Genomic DNA, 21,304 nt, shown 5'->3' on the forward strand with positions numbered 1-21,304 from the left:
GAAGATGGAATTAATATTGATAATGGAAGAATGGTTGTGGAAATTATTGGACTTGGCAGATTTGACGAGATGGATTAATTGATATGTTTGCTTGGACTATGGCTATGACAACAAGATTATTATGGGATACTGATAACGGAAGAATGGCTACTGAAATTACTGGACTTAATAGGATTATTGAAGATGGAAGATGGAATTAATATAGATAATGGAAGAATGGCTATTGAAATTATTGGGCCTAACAGATTTGAATTAGATGGATTAAGCGATATGTTTATTTGGAGAAAAATTGAAAGATATCTCTCTCAAGGAATTGAAACCTCTCTTGGACTTTTTGTAGAAAGAATAAAATAAAGTTTATGAGATTTGATGATTAATTAAGATAACTACTGGAGGAAAGTGATTTTATAATATAATTTTAGAGATAGGATTGTTATATATTGTAGACCTATAACTGATCTGCGACAAATCGGAAGTCAACATTTTATTTTATTGTTTTATTGTTTTTGTTTTGTTTTGTTTCTTGTCTTTGAAAATTTGAATAAAAATTAATGATAAAAAAGTGGTTTTTTTTGTTTTGTCATGAAAACCCTATTCATAGGGTCGCCATAAGTCGGAATTGACTTGAAGGCAGTCCATTTCCATTTTTTTTTAAAAAAAACAACCAACGTAATTGTGTAGCAACAAATGAACAGTAGATGGCACTATTATGCAACCATGCAATGATATATGGATAGAACTTAGTGTTCTGAGTTCAGCTAGCTTTTATATAGATTTTATAACCACTAACAAGATAAGACTATTTCATTGTGGCAACATGTGAAATTTAAAAAAATGATATTTTAAGGCAGGAATGGATAATTACAAAGTGCAATATACGTGATTGAAAAAGAGGTACCCTTCTAGTGATAAAACAAATAGAAAGCTTGACTGAACTAATGCTAATTAGAATTTTTAATATTAATATTGTTAATTTTCTTGACTTGCTAGTGATCTAGAGGGGTGCCTCTGAGTTTTTAAATGTAAAGATAGGTAGAAATGGTTACATTTATCCATTTTATCCAAACTTTTTCACTGTGGGTTATCCCAAATATAACTAAAACAAGACCTGACTGTCTTCATTTTTTGTTTCTTCCAGACACTGGAATCTGGTTCTTGTGAACAGACAAGGCAGTAAACTTGCACCACCTCATCTGGTGTTTGTGAGAATTGGACCTGGGTTAGGGGAAGGCAAGAAAACGCAGCTATGCATGCTCATGGCATGACTTCTGGACAGTAGTGTAGTAGCAAATTTAAAAGTGCAGGGTCCCTTCATGCCCTTGGGTAGCCATGACCCCTCACAGCCCCCCTCCTCTCTCTCTCTCCCCCTCTCCCACACGCACACACACGTACACACACACAGTAGATTTGCTGGTGCCACCGATCTGCCCCCCCTCAGCTACCAGGAGGAGGACCGGCTGCCTCCAGCCCCACTCACTCACTCACCCCTTACTCACCTTGTTTCTTGACAGGCATGGCGGTGCTGTGGGAGGAATGAGGGGACACTGCCATCATCACCTAAGCCAAGCTGTCCCTACCTCTCTCTGTGCAGGCAGATTGGAGGAGGGAGGAATGGCGCTGCTGCTGCTGCTCCACCCGGGTACAGCCAGGCAAGCACTGGGAGTGGCTCCAGTTCTCTTCAGCTGGGCCCATGAACAGCTAAGTCAGCTGTGTGCCACCACCACCTATTCGCCGCTGCCCCTTCCCCAGGGGAGGGGGAATCTGCCACCCCCACCCCTGGGGAGAAGGAGGGGGCTCCCTAGACCAATCAATAGAGGCCACAGCAGTAGTCTCAGCAGCACCAGACCAGGATGGAATAGGAAGAGGAGGTGCCACACTGTGCGGGGCAAGAGACAGGCTGTAGGCTGGGGTGGGCGAATATCTCCTTAATTTTGACCTCCCGCCATTGGAATTAAGTGGATTTTTCACCTGCCCCAGCCTGCAGCCTGTCTTTTGTCCCTTGTGGTGTGGCACCTTCTCTTCCTGTTCCTTCTGGCTCTGCTCAGAGAGACTATTGCAGAGGCCTCTGCTATATCGACCTCTCTTGCCTCCTCCTTCTCTGTGGTGGTGAATCGGAGGGGGCTGCCTGCAGAAAATGTAATGGGGCATGTCCCAGCGTGTCCTGCCAGCAACACACACTTGTTTCTACATGAGCCTTTGATCCTCCAGTGCCATGGACCATTAACTGAAAGTAGTTTTATGCCCTTGGAGTGAGAGTCCAATGCATCATGAAACTGTGCCCTTCCTGGGTGGGAGATGGGGGAGTGGTGAGCTTTTATCCCAGGTGAGAACTGGGGTGTGAATCACACTCTCTGTTTGAGTGTCTTCTAATTTGTTATCCCCTGCCACTAATCTCTGCTGTATTTCTTTGTTCTGCCAGAGGTGGGTCAGGGAAGTATGTGTCTAGATTAAGGTTTGGAGGTGGGGGGGAGGGATGGGAATGGGACTGCCATTCCTGTGATGGTAGGTAGCCAGAAGTATGGTGGTGGATGAAGGTATACAGTGGGGAGGAGGAGGGCTAGTTACATCAAAGCTCGTGCCCCTTTTGCTTCGCCTCTGTATTTCCAAATCTGGAGATGCTGGTTAGCCAACCCATTGGCCTCATGGTGGTAGTATTAAATGCCAGGTCTCTCCAGAATAAGACATCTATTATCCCAGATTTAATTGTGGCTGAAGGGGCTGACTTGATATGCTTAATTGAGACCTGGGTGGATGAGCTTGATGGCCCTATGCTAGCCCAGCTGGGTCTGCTTTGGTCAGAGGAGCAAGTTGGGGGCTGCAATTGTCTATAAACATTTCATCTCCCTCACTAGGAGGATAATATGGACTGTGTCTGGGTTCAAGGGCCTGTTTGTGGTGTCAGACTACAGACACATAATGGAGAAGTTGTTCATGTACTGGCCATTTTGCTGTACTACAACCTCCCTAACTGAGCTGCTGGAGGTAATCTCAGATGTCATGTTGGAGAACCCTTTCATAGTGGTGTTGGGGGACTTCAGTATGCCAAGCCTCCCTCAAATGGACCGCCTTGGGACTTCATGGCCTTCACAATACCCATGGGGCTGTCTCAGTATATCAGTGGCCCCACACACGTCACTGGACATACCCTTGAACTGATTTTTGCTACAGAGTTGATTGGGAATACTCTGTTGTTTGAGGGGAGGGCTTGTTGTGAGTCTGTTGTCATGAATGGACCATTCTATGATGAGGTTTGGACTGAACATGACTACTTCACGCTGCAGGGGTGGGGGACATATTGAGATGGTTCACCCTTGACACTTATGGAATCTAAGGGATTCCTGAATGCTCTAGGGAATTTTCTGGCTGACATGGCTGGTGCTCCTGTGGAGGCTCTCATCACACTGTTGAATATTTAGATTTGTAGTGTCATTGTCACAATCGCTCCTCAGTACCCTCACCATCATTGTAGAGAACATAGGTTGCCTTGGTACTCTACAGACCTGCATGTGATGAAAGAGGAGGGTTGGCAGCTACAGCACAGGTGGCATAAATCTCAGTCTGAACCTGACTAAACACATATGAGGGTGCATTACTAAGCATACCATGTGGCAGTGGCAGTGGCAAAAAAAACTTCTCTTCCACCATTATGTCTGTAAATAGGCATCTGGCAGAACTTTTCTGAATGGTGAATGGGTTTTTGTCATCATGTCAAGAGAGGGTTGTGCAACCTGCTTTTACAACTTTGTGAGGAACGTTAGGGACAAAGTCATCCAGATTTGGACTGAGTTGGATTGAGAGTTAGAGCAAATCTAGTGGAGGTGTCCAGATCATTGTCTGAAACTGGATCAGTTTCAATTATTGCATCCTGAGGATATGGACAAGTTGCCTGAAGAAGTGCAGCTGACTACCTGCCCCCTTGATCTTGCCCATCTTGGCTTCTTAGAGCTAGGTGTAGGGTGTTGACTAGGTGAATCCAGGGAATGATCAATTCTTCACTGGAGGAGGGGGAAGTACTGTCCACCTTGAAGGAGGTGTAGAGATGTGAAGTCCAGGAAAAATGGAAAACAAACCATTTCCTCCCATTTCCTCATGAAAGTTTCCATTTTTTCCTGGACCTTCACGTCTCTTAAGGAGGTGGTGGTGCATCCTCTCAAGCTTGGCTTCAGGCCCAGTCATGGCACTGAGACTGCCAGGGTCACCCTGGTTGAAGACATGGGGGCGAGTGCAACCCTGCTCATTCTTCTTGATCTCTCAGTGGCTTTCGATACCGTTGACCATGGTATCCTTCTGGAACATCTCAGGGAGGTGAGGGATGGAGGACTGTGCTTCAGTGGTTCTGCTCCTACCTCCAGTGCTGTTTCCACAAAGTAGTTATGTGAGCCTGCTGTTCAGCACTTTGGGAGCTGCCCTGTGGTGTCCCTCAGTGTTCTTATCTTGTCCCCCATGCTGTTAAACATCTGTATGCTGCTGCTGGGAGCTAACATCAGGAGATCAGGAACTACCAATATGTTGGGGACACCCAGCTCTGTCTCATTGTTCCATCTGACTTGGGAGAGGCAGCTGAGGTGTTAGACTGGTGTTTGGAGGTGGCGATGGGATGGATATGGGCCAATAAATTGAAGCTGAATCCTGAAAAGAGGGAGGTGTTATGTTTCCTGAGTTCTCGAGTCTAGAAGGTGGGGAGATGACCTGTCCTGGAAGGAGTTGCACTCCCCTGGAGGATCAGGTCTGTAACTTGGAGGTGCTCCTGGATTTAATTTTGTCATTGGAGACTTAGGTGGCCTCAGTGTCTAGAAGTGCCTTTATCCAGCTCCAGCTGGTGCACCAGCTATGGCCTCTTTTGGATGGAGATGACTTGGACACGGTACTCCATGATTATTGTAGTGGTTTATTGCAGTGAGCTCTGCATAGGGCTGCCCTTGAAAACATCTCAAAAACTTCAGCTGGTCCAAAATGCAGCAGCCACATTTTTGGCTAAAGTTCCATTAATATCTCATATAACCCCTGCTTAACAACACCTGCATTGGTTGCCATATTGTTTTCTGGCCCAATTTAAGGTGTTCGCTAGTGTTTAAAGTCCTAAATGATTTAGGCCCCAAATATCTGAAAGACTGCCTTCTTTCCTACAGACCTTCATGGGTATTAAGATCAGTAGAGGGGGCCCTCTTGGTAGTTCAGAAACGTGCAGGGTAATGGCCTGGGAGAGGGTGTTCTCTGTGGCAGCCCCTAAGATGTGGAATGCCCTCCCTGCAAAGGCGCATCTGGCACCTTCATTATACAGTTTTCATCATATGCTGAGGACATACCTCTTGGCCTTGGCCTTTGATACTTGAGGTGTGTATTTTAGGAACCTCTCTAGTTTTGAATATAATTTATTTAAAATGTTTTAAATATTGCGCCCTTCTGGTGAAGGATAGGTAATAATAATAATTACAGTCATATAGTTGCTGAAACTGGTGGTGTCAGCATGCTACTTCCTGACTTAGTCGTGGTATATACAAAAGCTGGCTAAGTATGGGAGGGAGAGGGAATAACTGGTGCCTGTCCAAGTTATGTGTCTGCAAATAGGCAGCCTTTTACTGCTAGTATCAGTGGCACCATAAGGGCAGGACTTTGGAGCAGATGACCCCCAAAGCAGAATAAGTAGTGCCTCCAAATGCAGCAGGCCTGGCTTAACATATTTTGAAGTAAGATAATACGCCTTCTTGAAATCTAAAGGGTGATGGTGGTGGTGAGACCATTCAGTCTAGAGCAGCCTTTCCCAACTAGTGGGCCACCAGATGTTGTTAGACCACAATTCCCATCTTTCCTGACCATTGGCAATGCTGGCTGAGGCTGATGGGAGTTGTGGTCCAACAACATCTGGTGGCCCACTAGTTGGGAAAGGCTGCTCTAGAGTTTAAAAACCCCAATTTCATCACTGACTAGAACCTCTTGATATCCTTTTGGAAGCAGGAAACCCACTGGACCTTTTCTCAGTGCAATCCTAAGCATACTCATTCACATGTAAGTAACACTGTGTCCAGTGAGGCTTACACCATAGTGTAGGATTGTAGCCTCTCTCTCTTTTGGGTGTGGTCATTGGACATTAAAGTTTATTATGAAAAATGACATTGGATTTTTTTCGTATTCCTTCCACCTTTGCTCAGTAAACCTATTGTCCCGTTCAGAGCGGCATCCACGAGGCTGAGACACAGGTGCAATTAACTCTTGTTTTATTAAAGTAATGGATACATCAAAAGCAGTGCGCTTCATAAGAATCTCCACGCTAGCTCACTAGAATTCCCTAACTACACTCTAGACATGCTCTGCAACGTGTGAAGGAAGTTGACTCAGCATCTTAAACCGGAAAGCTTCAGTCTTAAGTAGGGAAAGTCTTTGATTGTAATCTCTGACTCCTGCGCAAGTCCGACCTCTGTCCTGTCTGTTTCTCATGGTGTCGCAAGCGGGGTAATGGGGGGCGTGCCTCCAGCGGCTCATCCGAAAGAACCAGCTCCTTAGCAATAGGCTCTAGGTCGGGGGGTGGAGACGCACTTGGAGGCTCCCTCGAGCCGCTCAGTGAAGAGGGAGTTAACATACGCTCAGAGGCAACCTCCGACGGCTCCTCTGATCTGTCTGGGGGTGGCGCGTTCTCTTCTTCAGATATTGCGCCATCCATGAGAATTGACCCGAACTCAGCCTCACACTCCCTCCCAAGGTCTTGTTGAGACTCCACCACTCCTGCATCTTCCACGCCTCCTGGCAGCTGGGGAGTCTGAAGCTCATGTCTTTCCTCTCCCAAGCCCTTGTGGGTGAGCAGAGGCTCAACACCTATTATATATAGGCTGGACCTATAGTTTCTGCCTTCACATCATGACCCCAGAGTCCAGCAATGACCAGGACATTGAGTCAGAGGCTGCAGTGCCACTAGCTAAGGAGTCAGACCATGTTTCTGGTTCTGAGCCTCACACTGGTGATCACGGGGTCACTGAACCTGAGGCTGGCAGGCAAGCAGTCCACTGACCAGATGCTACAGCACCAAGGCCTGTAGAAGCAGAGCCAGGGTTCTCACAGGCACCTTCTCCTTGGCCTGAGGAATAGATACCTCACCAACATTGCAGGGGCTGCACTGGGCAAGAAGCCATGGAATACTGCAAAAGTGCTTATCTTCAGGCTAGAGGGTTGGCCCTTTATTTTTGAAAAGGTGATGGTTTTCAGAAGAGGTGGATTTGAGGCAGAGGCTCAAGAGCCCTTGGTTAGTAAACCCTTGTCAGAGCAAGTTGCTTATTAGGAACTCTGCATGGTGCTGTGATAACTGACCCTGCAGAACCACCTTGTCCCATGGGCTTCTCTGTGGGACATATCTTCTCTGTTGACTCTTCAGATAATAAATTATTTCTGCTGTGATTACTTGCATCTTGATTGTATGAAGGAATACCAATGGAGAATGCATCTGGGGGGGGGGAGATGTTAGGTCAGAATGCTAAAGCCATACAAAGATATACAAGCAGGTGGTTAGATGTGGCCCGTTCCTGCTCATGGATTTTACTTGAGTAATGTTTCTCATGGTTATTCCTCCACGAATATTTCTCTGTAGAGGAAAAACATTTAACTGCACAGCTGCATATTAGAATACTGTGGGTAGATGCACACCATTGTCACTATATCAGGTGATTTGTGATTTTTCCTATCTGCTTCAATGATTTTCCTTCTCTTCTGTGTTTCTGATAAACTGTAGATCCTCGTGATGTCTTTCCTTTTCCCACCCTTTATCTTTTAGCAGATATGCTGTTCTCCTTCCTTGGAAGCAGTTTTGCACATGTCTTGGCATACAGTGCAATGTTACCTTTGTTGTTGTTGTTAAGTGCCTTCAAGTCGATTACGACTTATGGCGACCTTATGAATCAGTCACCTCCAATAGCATCTGTCATGAAGCACCCTGTTCAGATCTTGTAAGTTCAGGTCTGTGGCTTCCTTTATGGAATCAATCCATCTGTTTGGCCTTCCTCTTTTTCTATTCCCTTCTGTTTTTCCCAGCATTATTGTCTTGTCTAGTGAATCATGTCCTCTCATTATGTGTCCAAGGTATGATAACCACAGTTTCATCATTTTAGCTTCTAGTGATAGTTCTGGTTTAATTTGTTCTAACACCCAATTATTTGTCTTTTTCGTAATCCACGGTATGCACAAAGCTCTCCTCCAACACCACATTTCAAATGAGTTGATTTTTCTCTTATCCACTTTTTTCTCTAACCAACTTTCACATTCATACATACAGATCTACTATTTGTAGTTTTATTCATTTATTTATTATTGATTTATACCCCCATTCCTCCCAGCAGGAGCCCAGGGCTGCAAACTTAATTAGAAGAAAATCATAAAAATGGAAGACTCCAGCAATGATTTTAAAAATCCACCATAAAAATAAATCCATTCAAACAAATGCATAGAACAGGGAGGGGAACATGTGGCCCTCCAGATAATGATTTATAATTCCCATTATCCCTGGTCATTAGCCATACTGGCTGGAATGGGAATTCAAGTACAACAATGTCTGGAATGCCACAAGGTCACCATCCCTGTCATATAATATAAATCTGTGCATAGTATAGGGGCCAAAGGGCAACAGTCACACAAATGATGATAAAATCCATAAAACAAATGTAAGAAGATGCACTCAAAAGATCCTACTGAATAATAACAGTACATGTAACCTACATAGTACAAAAGTTACAGTTCTAATGCAATATATGTTTATCACATTTCACCGTTAGTCATATTTCAGCTCATAAAGTGCCCTAGCTAGAAAACTAGCCAATTTTGTTCTTATGATCTGCTATTCAGATTTTGAACCAAGTTGTTTTGGTTTGGCCAGAAATACTAAACGGCAGAGGCAAATAATAAGATAAACTATGTGTATTCTTATCCTATACACCTCAGAAAGAATCTACCAGCTGGCAATTTTTTAGATTAAAAGGCAATTGCAGTCTAGGGTCTACAGTCAAACTACAAATTATACAAGATCTTTTAATTGAAGGGTTTATCCTTAGAATGCCCTTTTTTAGAAGCTTATCAGACAGCTGATAGGGCTGAATTACTGAAGGGAAAAGGTAGGATGAACAATTTACGGTTGTTTGCTTTGTCTTCTTCAATCCATTGTTTTACTACAGGGTGGACAACCTTTTGATTTTATTTATTTATTTTGGGATTGGTAAACATAATTCAGAAAAAACTGAGTGGATATAAAATATAACACAGATCATAAAACCCCATTAAAACATAAAAATAAACAATCTTTCTGCTCCCAAGGCCCACATGTGGTTGTGGTTGGCTGTTGGGAACTACATTCCCGTGGGTGTAGCTGGAGCTCAGTCACTTTCTCCCCCCTCCCACACCCACATATGCGTGCACACAGATCTAAACAATATTCTCCAAATTATCCCCATCCTCAGTTCATTTTTTCATTAACTGCACATTTAATTTTTTCAGTACTCATTTCTACCTCCTCCTTAGATGATACACTGGTTGGGGTTTCCAGCATAGAATGCACAAGGTAGATTGTCAAGTAGATACTGAGCTAGATGGACCAATGGTTTGACTTGGTATAAGGCAACTTCCTATGTTCCTATGTCAATGCTCTACCAGGCATGGATAAGTTAGGCCACAGCTGCAGCAGGCAGAATGGCATAAATGGGAAGGCAGCCCTTCTGCAGTACAGTTGGTGGGCAATCAACGAAACACTGGGGTTTTTTTGCGCTAGCTTTTTTTGCAACTAAATTTTTGCACCAGTTTTCCCCTTCTCCCTTCCACATGCATCCTGCACTAACCCCAAATCAGCTCTGGAGGGTTGAGGGAATCCCCAGAACTGATTTAGGGGATGCATGGGGGGAGTAGAGGGGGACATTGTTCCATCAGACAAAATGAAATGCTTGTGCTGATGGAATGATTGCCTTAGTGTATATTGAATACAACCCTCAGTGTCAATATTCCTGTGGGCAAAAATGGCAATGACAAAAGGGTATTGCCTGGGAGGCTGCAAGGAATACCCATGAGCGCCATCTTTGGCCCATAGGCCACAGATCGCCCATGTACAAAATAATATACCAAGATATGCTTGCTGGCTTCCCGTGAGCATCTGACTGGCCACTGTGGGAACAAGATGCTGGGACTAGATGAACCTTTCACCTAACCTAGGCAGGGCTCTTCTTTTATGTTAGAATCTTATGTTGTCCAGTCTTCAGATTCAGAAACATACACAGTTTTGAAGAACAATCCTGTCCTTGAGTTATGCTTGCTGGGAGAAGATAGAATTTCTTATAGCTCCACTGCATTGGGAGAAACAAAATCTTATGCAAGGACTTAATGCCAGTATAGCATTACCATTATACTGGCATAATTATTCTAACAGTGATACACTGCCAATACAAGGGTGGAAATGGATATGGGAGCTTGGCAGGGGAACATAGGAAGCTGCTTTATAATGAGTCAGACCACTGGTCCATCTAGCTCAGTATTGTCGATACTGACTGGTAGCGGCTCTCCAGGGTTTCAGGAATTCAGTCCTAGTCCTACTTAGAGATGCTGGAGATTGGACCTGGTATCTTCTGCATGCAAGACAGATGCTCTACCATTGAACCACAGCCCTTCCCTGAGAGAAGCTTAGTTGGAATCTTGTGCTCACTCAGATGTTAATCCTAGCCCTGACACATAATAATAGGCCTTCAAAACTGAACTTAAAAATGCTCCCATTGGAGTCAATGAAGAGTTCCCATATGGCTGACCAATTGCCTGTCCGTTGCTTCTGCTAGTCACGTTAGAAGGCAGGAATCCAAATAATTCTGCAGTCAATCGTGGCACACCACGAGAAATAAATCTCAGCAAGTGAACACAGCAAATGTATCAAGATGAGTTGCATGAGGATACATAAGTGTGTCTTTAAGTTTGGAAAATTATGCATGCATCAGTCGGAATTCTAGTAATGAGGAAAGTTGGATATCAAGAACTTTGTACAAAGGGATCACTTTTCACAGTTCAAGGCTAGTAAGAATGTAGATAGGGCAAATACTTCCCTTGATTAGAACACTTATAGTTACTCTGCCTTCAAGTAATTATTCAAATGCTCAACATGAACCTGAACTGAACTACTGCAACTGGGGCTGCAATTTTATCCTCTATTCTGTGTGCTGGCCCTAGCCCAAATCATACAGATTTGGGGACTGAGATGAGCTGTCAGGAGAGAGTGCAACAGGTCAGTGCATCAACCATCCAACTCAACCAAAGCTCTGTTGCTTTCCTTGGTAGCTGGAAGCAGCTGCTGATCCAGAAACCAGGAAGAGCAATAGCTTCTTGGCTAAAGCTGTGAGATGGACTCTAACTCATACCTGAAGGAATGTAATAGGATACATATCTTCCTGATGGTATAAACCACCATCACCCACTTTCTTCGTGCTAAGAAGGTCAAGATGAGTGCTTGTGCTTTGGGATATCTGAAAGGTGTGCAACCTGCTCTGTTCCTTTCTGATAACCCAATTCCATCTTGTGATACTTGCTTTGTGGGCAGGCACTCCCAAAGCATATCTTTGGGACATAGGAAGATACACATCTTCTTGAAGAAGTGATCCCATCCTTCAGGAAGAATGAATAGGAAAGTTCATTTGGGCATGTGGACTACTGCTCCTTCCTGGCTGCCCAAAAACCCTAATCAGTTCAGTTCAGCATCAGGACATGGACTCAAAATTGAATTGTGGGCTCTTGGGTTGGCTGTGGGGAGCATGTGGTCCATATCATGATTCTTTCCTCTCCTCTGAGTGAGTTTGTACCTGTGTGTTTCCATCAGCTGAGATTAACTGCTGCTTGAGAAAATCATGCACCTATAATCCTATCTGTGGGGGTTTTTTGGAGGAAAGCAGGGAGCCTATTCTGATTCATGGAGAATAAGGCTATCAGTGGCTTCTGGCCATGATGGCTGTGCTCTGCCACCATAGTCAGAGGCAGTATGCTTCTGAAAACCACTTGCTGGTAGCCGCAGGAGGGGAGAGTGCTCTTGCACTCAGGTCCTGCTTGTTGGCTTTCCACATACATCTGGTTCACCACCTTGAGAACAGGATGCTGGACTAGATGGACTTTTGGTCTGACCCAGCAGGCTCTCCTGTGTTCTTATTACCCTATTTTTTCCTGTGAGGATGGGGTATATGGACTCTCCATCATTTCTCTTACTCTGCCCTTCCCCTTTCAGGACCCTTCAAAATGTTGGGAATTATAAGTATGTTATTTGGCTTTTTAATAATTTTAATAATTAATTCTGGAACTCTGCACAGCCACCTGGCCATTATGTTTTTGTCTAGCTTTACAGCATGTTTTTTGTTGTTGCTGTCCTGTCTCCGGTAGTTCACCCTACACACCCACATGCACTTACCAGCTCCAGTTGTTGGGATCAATTAACATAGTAACTGAATAGCAGAAATCTGTGTCTGATTCCTCATCACTGTTATTAATGTCCATGAGGTCACCTTCTAAATTTGCTTTTGTGTAGTTAACAGTGATTTAAAACTAACAATTTAGACAGCTTTATGTGTCTTTATTTAAACCATCTTCTCTTTGTTTTCACAGTCTATGTATTCTTCATCTCATTTCTTGATTAGTGTTGAAAAGAAATACAGATTTTGCTCACTTTTTATGGTAGAGGTAGAGATGCTGACAAACTCAGTATTGTATCACTTCCTTGTATGTCTCCCATCCAAACACAATGAATTATCACACCTCCATTTCTCTCATGACTTGGAGTTTGGGCTTGTGCATCACAATGATACAGTTTCCCTGGGCAATGTACAGCATCATAATCCATACAAGACAGATGCTGTAACCACCAAGCCTGCTGCCCTTGCAGATGCTGGGAATTTTTACTTTCTCAGCGATGTATGCTGTGTCTTCAGAGTAAACTGTTTCCCAAAGAGGCAATGCATGAAAGATCTGCTAAAGGACACTAGTGCTAGAGTTTATTTTATTTTATGTGCGTATGTCAGAAGCTTAGTATACAGCCTCTCTGGAGAAGAAGTAATCTCTGGATATAAATGGCTGTCTTTTTCATAGTCTTATACTTTTTAAGATTAGAACATCTCTATTTTCCAAAAAACATTGTTGGCTTCAGATAAACGTTACAATCTAAAAATGAGCAAGCAGGGAATTAATATGGTGTGGGTATCCCTTTTCATTTTTTTCCTAGGAAGTTATTAAAACTGTCATCTGTTTCAAAACCAGAGTGGAAATATGTTTAAGTGCAACAGCAGGGATCATTTAGTTTGTAACTTAAGAGTTAATTCTACTAGTATTAATGTTGGCTAGTCAAGAGGGGAGATGGCTAGAGGTATTGCTTAGCAACCAGGCAGAGTGGCAGGATCTTTATTGGAGGTAGCACATGCTTTGATTGGCTATGTAGTTGTGAGGGAGTTTTCCTCTGTATGTTTGGTTGTATGTCTCCTTGCTATGTACAAGGCCTGAATTAAGAAAGACAAAACCTTTCTCCATTTCCTCGGTAAAGGAGTTTTCTCTCTGGACTCCACACAACAGTGAGTGAGAGGCTGGAGCTCGGTCAAGCAGAGGCAATGAAACCACTCCCCACAACAAGAAAAAGAGTAGTAGTAGTGGGAGACTCCCTACTGCATGGGATTGAAACCTAAATATGCTGGGAAGACCAAGCCAGGTATGCTGTCTCCCTGAAGGAAAGATTAAAGATGTGACAGAAGTGTTGCCATCACTCATAAAGCCCACTGACACATATCCCTTTCTTCTCATCCATGTGGGAACTAATGATATTGCCAAGTGCAGCTATGAAGCCTGGGAAGGAAACTCGAGGATTTTGGGCCCAGATAGCCTTCCCATCCATCCTTCCAGTACTTAGAAGAGGAGTAGAAAGGGAAAGAAAAATACTCAGGGTGAAAGACTGGCTATGAAGGTGGTGCTGATGTGAGAGATTTGTATTATGGGACCATGAGCTATACTTTCTGGAAGATGAGCTGCTGGCACAGTTCACAGCATGGAGAACTTCATCAGAAGTGATTTAAACTGAATCCTAAGGGGGAGGGAGATGTAAACTTGGAGGTAGCGATTGATGAAGGCATATGCACAGTAACATGAACTGAGAGAACAGCTCTAATGAGGCCCAATAGTCTTCACAAAAATGCAGGAAGGAAGCCAGACCATAAATCACATGGTCTTCAGTGTCTGCATACTAAGGACCAGAGTATGGGAAACACAGGATGAAGAACTCTTAATAAATGGAAAGGGAATGCCTTCAAGTCGACATGGCAACCCTATGAATGGGGTTTTCATAGTAAGTGGTATTCAGAGGTGGTTTACCATTGCCTTTCTCTGAGGATGAGAGGCAGTGACTGGCCCAAGGTCACCCAGTGAGCTTCATGGCTGTGTGGGGTTTCAAACCTTGATCTCCCAGGTCGTAGTCCAACACACTAACCACTACACCACACTGGCTGTCTGAACTCTTAATACAGGAGAGTAAATACGACTTGATAGGTATAACGGCGATCCTGGTCCCCTACTCCAGCTTCACTGTTGGAGGGGGGGGATTGCTTTTTGCACCCAGCCCAGCCTCGATGGGGCATAACCCCTGGTGCCAGGTGCAGATGGTTGGTCTGCCGGGGGCCGCGCACAAAGCCACCTGGTTGGTTGGCTTTCGAGCCTTTCCCTCTCTCCCGCTCATTGCAGGGTTTGGCAGCAGCAAGGACAGGTGCTTTTGCCTCTCGCTGCTTACTTGCTTACCTCGTGCAGGGTGAGGCTACATCTTCATTGTGGTGGCGATAGCGGTCGCGGTTGTGCACCTGTTTTTGGCGAAGAATAGCAGAAGTAGCAGCGGCAGCAGCAGCAGCTGTACGGCGGCGGTCCCAGAGCCAGGAGCAAGGCTGCTCCAGTGGTCTCCACTTACCATCTACAGCACCTGGGTCTGCCGGCTTTGTCTGGCCTGATTTGTGTGGTCGTTGAGGCCCAGCTGGGTCAGTAGGCCTGCGGGGGTGGTTGGGTGGTGGTGTGCAGTTGGCCTCCTTTTGCTAGCCTTAGAGCCTGGTCTATTGTGCTTGGCTAGGCTGCTCTTCCCTTTTTACTCCCCCCCCCGCTTTAAGTCTTGTCAGTACATTTTACCATTACTCCCCTATCCTGCCTGGCAACAACAGGGTCTGGGATTTACTTTGGTTTCTGTGTGGGGTGGTGGTTTGTGGTTTTTGGTTGGGTTGGTGGTGGTTAATCATTTTTATTTAGTGATATTAGTTAATGATTAAGTTTAATTATAAAGTTAAGTTTAATTAGTATTAATATTAATTTAGGTGGGGTAAATTTCTCTCCCCCCCTCTTCAATTACTTATTTTTGGTAGACTTTGCTCATGCTTTAGATCTTAATTAATTTTGTTGTACTTGGGACAATATTTGATTTTCTTGGTTTGTTGGGGTTTGTGTGCAATAGTTTTGTTAAGGCCATTTTGGTTTATTATTGTTGTTGTTGATAATAATAATAATATTAGCAATAATAATAATAAATTGGCATTTGTTAGCTGGAGGTTAGAGTTTCTTTCAGTTGGTCTTATCTCTGGCTCTGGTTGGCATTTTTCCAATGGGGCCCAAGAAAGCAGCGCAAAAGAAGGGAGGCTTGGCTAAGCGTCAGCCTCCTAAGTGCTTAGTACCTGTTCTTTCCTCTTCTGATGGTGATGATGATGAAGCCCAAATCGCATTTATGCTGGCTAAGGTCCAGTCTCTGGAGGAATCCAGAGGAAAAAGGGCCAAGTTAGCAAAAGGTAAAAGGTCTGATTAACTTCATCTTGCAGGTAAGGGCGATAAGAAAGGCAAGTCTGAGAGAACTGAAGCCTTGGCAGACCACGAGGATGGTGAGGTCCCTAGTATTGAATTGAACTGAAACTTTATTTTTGCCCCACCCTTTTTCCAAACTGGAACTCAGGGCAGCTTACAAATAGAACTACATGTAGTTAAAAACATAGAAAAACATACAATTAAAATACAATTAAACTATGCACAACCTTAAAACCGTGAAAGGCACTTAAAAATCTAAAAACAATTTTAAATAATATAAATAATAATATAAAACAATAAAACAAGCCTTGTAAAGCCCAATCCTAAACCCCTTCTATCCCAAAAGCCTGTTGGAATAAAAAAGTCTTTACTTGCCGACGGAAGGATGGCAAGGAGGGGGCCATTTGTGCCTCCCTAGGAAGGAAGTTCCAGAACCTAAGAGCAGACACAGAGAAGGCCCTATCTCGCGTCCCCACCAGTCGCACTTGTGAGTGTGTTGGGACTGAGAGAAGGACCTCTCCTGAAGATCTCAGGGCCTGGGCAGGCTCATATAGGGAGATATGGTCTGACAAATAGCCTGGACCTGGGCCATATAGGGCTTTATAGGTCAAAACCAGCACTTTGAATTGTGACCAGAAACAAACTGGCAGCCAGTGGAGCTGTTGTAACAAGGGAGTTGTATGGTCCCTGTAACCAGCCCCTGTTAATACTCTGGCTGCAGCTCTTTGTACCAGTTTAAGTGTCCGAACAGTCTTCAAAGGCAGCCCCACATAGAGCGTGTTACAGTAGTCTAAACGGGATGTAACTAAGGCATGCATCACCATAGTCAAATCAGGCATTTCCAGGAATGGGCGCAGCTGGCGCACTAGTCTTAACTGGGCAAAGGCACTCCTGGCCACGGCCATGACCTGGGCCTCCAAGTTCAGAGCTGAGTCCAGGAGCACACCCAAACTGCGAACCTGTGTCTTCAGGGGGAGTGTAACCCCATCCAGCATGGGCTGAATCCCTATTCCCTGATCTGCCCTTCGACTGACCAGGAGCACCTCTGTCTTGTCTGGATTTAGTTTCAATTTGTTCACCCTCATCCAGTCCATCACTGATGCCAGGCACTGGTTCAGGACCAGGACGGCTTCCTTGGCTTTAGGTGGAAAGGAGAAATAGAGTTGGGTGTCATCCGCATACTGATGGCACCGAACACCAAACCCCCGGACAACCTCTCCCAGCGGTTTCATATAGATGTTAAATAACATGGGGGACAAAACTGAACCCTGAGGGACCCCATAGGTCAACGGCCAAGGAGTCGAACAGGAGTCCCCCAGCACCACCTTCTGAGTTTGTCCCTCCAGAAAGGAATGGAGCCATCGTAACACGGTGCCCCCAAGTCCCATCCGAGCAAGGCGGTCCAAAAGGATACCATGGTTGATGGTATCGAAAGCCGCTGAGAGGTCCAATAGAACTAACAGGGACACACTCCCCTTGTCCAGCTCTCTGCGAAGGTCATCTACCAAGGCTACCAAAGCTGTCTCTGTCCTGTAACCAGGCCTGAAACCAGACTGAAACTAGTACCTCTATGGCTAATCAGAGGGAGGCTGGGCAGTGGCCTGAACCAGAGTCCTACGGTGAGTATGGTGCCTCTTTTGATCCTGATTTGCACACACACACAGTCAGGATGTGGCTTGAGGCATGTACACTCCTTCAGGTAGCTGGGCTGTTTGGCCTTCCCAGCCTCAACCTTGGGGCATGGGTTCAGTTGGGCTTCAAGGTGCCTCTGGCCCCCAGAGTCATTCCATGCCTTCCCTCACCAGTCCATTTTCAGCTAGTCAGCAGGTTTGGCAAAGTGGCCCCCACTATACTGGTTTCTTTCTCCAATTGGGATCTTTTGCTGGGGGTCCATGAATAAAAATTGAAGACACTCACATTGATTGGGCCAGCGTGGCATGCTGTGGAGCCAGCTTCTCCTGGTCCTGCTTCAGCGGCTGTGTGGTGTCTCCCCGCCTCAAGTCTTGTTGATCCACCTGGGTGAGGAAGAGCTTGTCACTTCGCTTCCAAGTGGAGGAGTTCGCTTCGATCCAAGCTCGCTTCCCAGGGGTGAGAATCATCTGGTCCAACATGCTTCAGTGCAGAGTGTGGAAGTGTGGTGCCCCCAAGCAGATGGACAAAGCCAGGAGGAAGGTGAATGGTTCCTTGAGGCGGGTTTTGCTGGCTAGTGAATTTCCCTGCTTTTTAATCCGGGAGGTAAGAAATGGGATCCTGTCCAAGTTTGCTGAGAATGGATGGATCATTTGCATGCTTATTGAGTTCAATGGGATTTACTCCCCTGCAATCATGCTTAGGATAGGTGAAACTGACCACAGAGGATGGGGAGGGGAGGAGGAGGAGGGGAGGAAATGCAGAGGGGAGGACTGGGAGGGGAGCAGGCAGGATGGGGAGGGGAGGAGGACAGGTTTGATCATTTGCATGTTTATTAAATTCAGTGCAATTTACTCCTGTGCAATCATGCGTAGGATATGTAAAACTGACCGGGGGGGGAGGGAGAGAGGGCTGGAGTGGGCAGGGGAGGAGGAAGGGAGAGAAGAGGAGAGGGGAAAAGCAGGTCTGATCATTTGCATGCTTATTTTCAATGGGATTTACTCCTATGCAATCTTGGTTAGGATAGGAAACACTGACCATGGGGGAGGGAGGAGTGGGAGTGGGAAGGAGCGTATTGGAGGGGGGCAAAGGAAGGTGGAGGGGAGGGCAGGTTTGATCATTTGCATGCTTATAGGTAAAACTGACCATGGGGAGGAGGAAGGGGAGGAGGGGGAAGGGGAAGGGGAAAGAGGGGATTGGAAGGGGATGGGGAGTGAGGGGCAAAGGAAGGGGGAGGGAAGGGGCAAGAGGAGGGGATAGGAGGAAGAAGAAGGGAGGGTGGATTTGATCATTTGCATATTTTTTTAGTTCAGTGGGATTTATTACTATGCAATCATGTTTGAAAATGAAAATGGACTGCCTTCAAGTCAATCCCCACCTATTGCAACCCTTTGAATAGGGTTTTCATGGTAAATGGTATTCAGAGGTGATTTCACCATTGCCTTTCTCTGAGGCTAAGAGGCAGTGACTGGCCCAAGGTCACCCAGTCAGCTTCATGGCTGTGTGGGGATTCGAACCCTGGTCTCCCAGGTCGTAGTCCAACACTGACCCAGGGAAGGGGCAGGGAGTGGGAGGGGAGGAGATTGGGTGGGTGGGCACTGGGCAGAAGGGAAGGCCCTTTCCAAAAGGAAAACATTGGAAACAGAATCATTCTTTTTCAGGCTTTCCCCCACCTTTTTATTCTACAGCAGACACATGTAGCCTTCTACCAAATTTAAACAAAAGCTGTTCCTGGCCACATCCACACCAGGCCTTTATTTCACTTGAGACAGTCATGGCTTCTCTCAAAGAATCCTGGGAAGTGTAGTTAGTGAAGGGTGCTGAGAGTTGCTAGGAGACGCCCTGTTCCCCTCACAGACCTTCAATCAGAGTGGCTGACTGTTAAACCATTCTCTCAGGGGAGTAGGAGTCTCTTAGTACCCTTCACAAATTACACTTCCCAGGATTCTTTGAGGGAAGCCATGACTGTCTCATATGAAATCAAAGTCTGGTGTGAGTGTGGTCCCCTGATTAGGCAAGCCCAGCAGCTGTGAGGCTTTTAGAACTCTGACAGTTGGTTCTTACTGAGCATGCTCCGCGTTATCAGTGGGTCCCAGCCAAAATTTATTAAATTAATTAAAAATCAGCCAAGCATTTTTTAAACTTTTAAACTGCAGCAGATGAAGGTCAGAGTATGGGGCAATTTATTTATTTATTTATTTAAAATACTTATACCCCGCCCTTCTTCCAAGGAACTCAGGGCGGCTCACAATTAAAACAATAAACAATCAGAACAACCAATATACATGTTAAAACAATTAAAAATAGATTAAATCAAAATAGATTAAAACTATAACATTTTCAGTTAAAAGCCCGCCTAAATAAAACAGTCTTCACCTGGGCGTGAAAGGATGATAGCGAGGAAGCCAACCGAACCTTGCTAGGGAGGGAATTCCACAATCTAGGGGCAGCCATCGAAAAGGCCCTATTCTGTGTCTCAGCAAGAAGAACTTGCGAGAAAGATGGAATAGTAAGGAGGGCCTCACCGGATGATCTTAAAATCCGGACAGGTTCATAGAGGGAGACACGGTCTAACTGATAGCCTGGACCTAAGCCGTATAAGGCTTTATAGGTCAAAACCAGCACTTTGAATTGTGCCTGGAAACAGATTGGCAGCCAGTGGAGCTGGTATAGCAAAGGAGTAGTAAGTTCTTTGAACCCAGCTCCAGTTAACATTCTGGCTGCCGCTCTTTGTACCAATGTCAGTATTAGGATTACAGGTACTCTGTGAACATGGCTGATTTTTAATGAATTTCAACAGATTATGAGAACTCTGACAGAAAAAAGTCCAAAAGGGCTCTGAGGTTTTTCTCTCTTTTTACACTTTGAACTGTCTATTCTCTCTGTTTTGTGTATCACCATGAAAATTGACAGGGTTGTTAAGCAAGCGTTTCTGAGTTCAGGACTATAAGTTATGTAAGGTTTTGTTTTGAAATGAGCTTATGGGAAGCATCAGAATGGCATGGGGGTATTTTCAATTTAACATTGCGGAATATGAAAAAATCCCCGCTGGCTATAGTATACAGCCACTCTCGTGGCTGTATAATGTACGTGCTTTCAGTGAAAATCTGTTAATGGATGAGCATGCAATGCCCCCCCCGAGGTAAAAATTTCCCAATAGAGGTTGAGAAGAAGTAGCAGAGAAGTGTGGTGCAGTACCTACTACTCGATTTTGATGCAAGACACGCTGCTCAGCTATGGAGCTCACTTTTCTCAGTGCTAATGATAACTGCTGTATCATAACAGAAATGGGTGTGTGTATGTGTGATCAACCCTCTCTTCCACCACATACCTAAAGTAACTTATGACATGTTTATTATATATATATATATATATTGCACAATCTCTACACCTTTTTTTTGGAGAGGGAAGAAACTACACAAATAAGGTAGCCATGAATACAGCCCTCTGCATGGAAGAGCCATATCATTACTTTATGGATAGGGTAAGGAAGAGTGCCAGTGCTGCTTCTCTACCACATGAAGTTTGCTGGTGCCTGGTAAACATTTTGGGACTGTGTTTGTTTTTTTTACTTTCTATTGTAGACAGTTGGAATCTAAAATTAAAGTGTCTATTGTACAGCTAGGAAGGGATGTCAACTAATTTGCAGATAAGGCCCTTTACTAGACAAGGCTCAGTGTTGATCCATTTCTGCCCAGATTCAAAGAAATATGACACAATCTGTTTTTTAAATATCTAAAGAAAATTAGTCTACTTAAAGAAGCTTAGGGAAACATCCAAGACATTTCCAGTGAGGCTGCAGAAGAGTTAACATAAAATCCATACAGACAAGGAACCATTTCAGTTATATGCTTCAGCCCCCAAAGTGGAAGGGTGGCTCTGAAAT

At 44.8% G+C, this 21,304-nt stretch overlaps 1 protein-coding gene across 1 annotated transcript in view; it reads left to right on the plus strand.

Moving 5' to 3' along the window:
• Positions 1-21,304, plus strand: part of GRIP1 (glutamate receptor interacting protein 1) — a 606,542-nt gene that overhangs the window by 87,211 nt on the left and 498,027 nt on the right. The window lies entirely within an intron of this gene.

This window comes from Rhineura floridana, chromosome 8, assembly GCF_030035675.1.
Source record: "Rhineura floridana isolate rRhiFlo1 chromosome 8, rRhiFlo1.hap2, whole genome shotgun sequence".
In the NCBI taxonomy this organism is placed as follows: domain Eukaryota; kingdom Metazoa; phylum Chordata; class Lepidosauria; order Squamata; family Rhineuridae; genus Rhineura; species Rhineura floridana.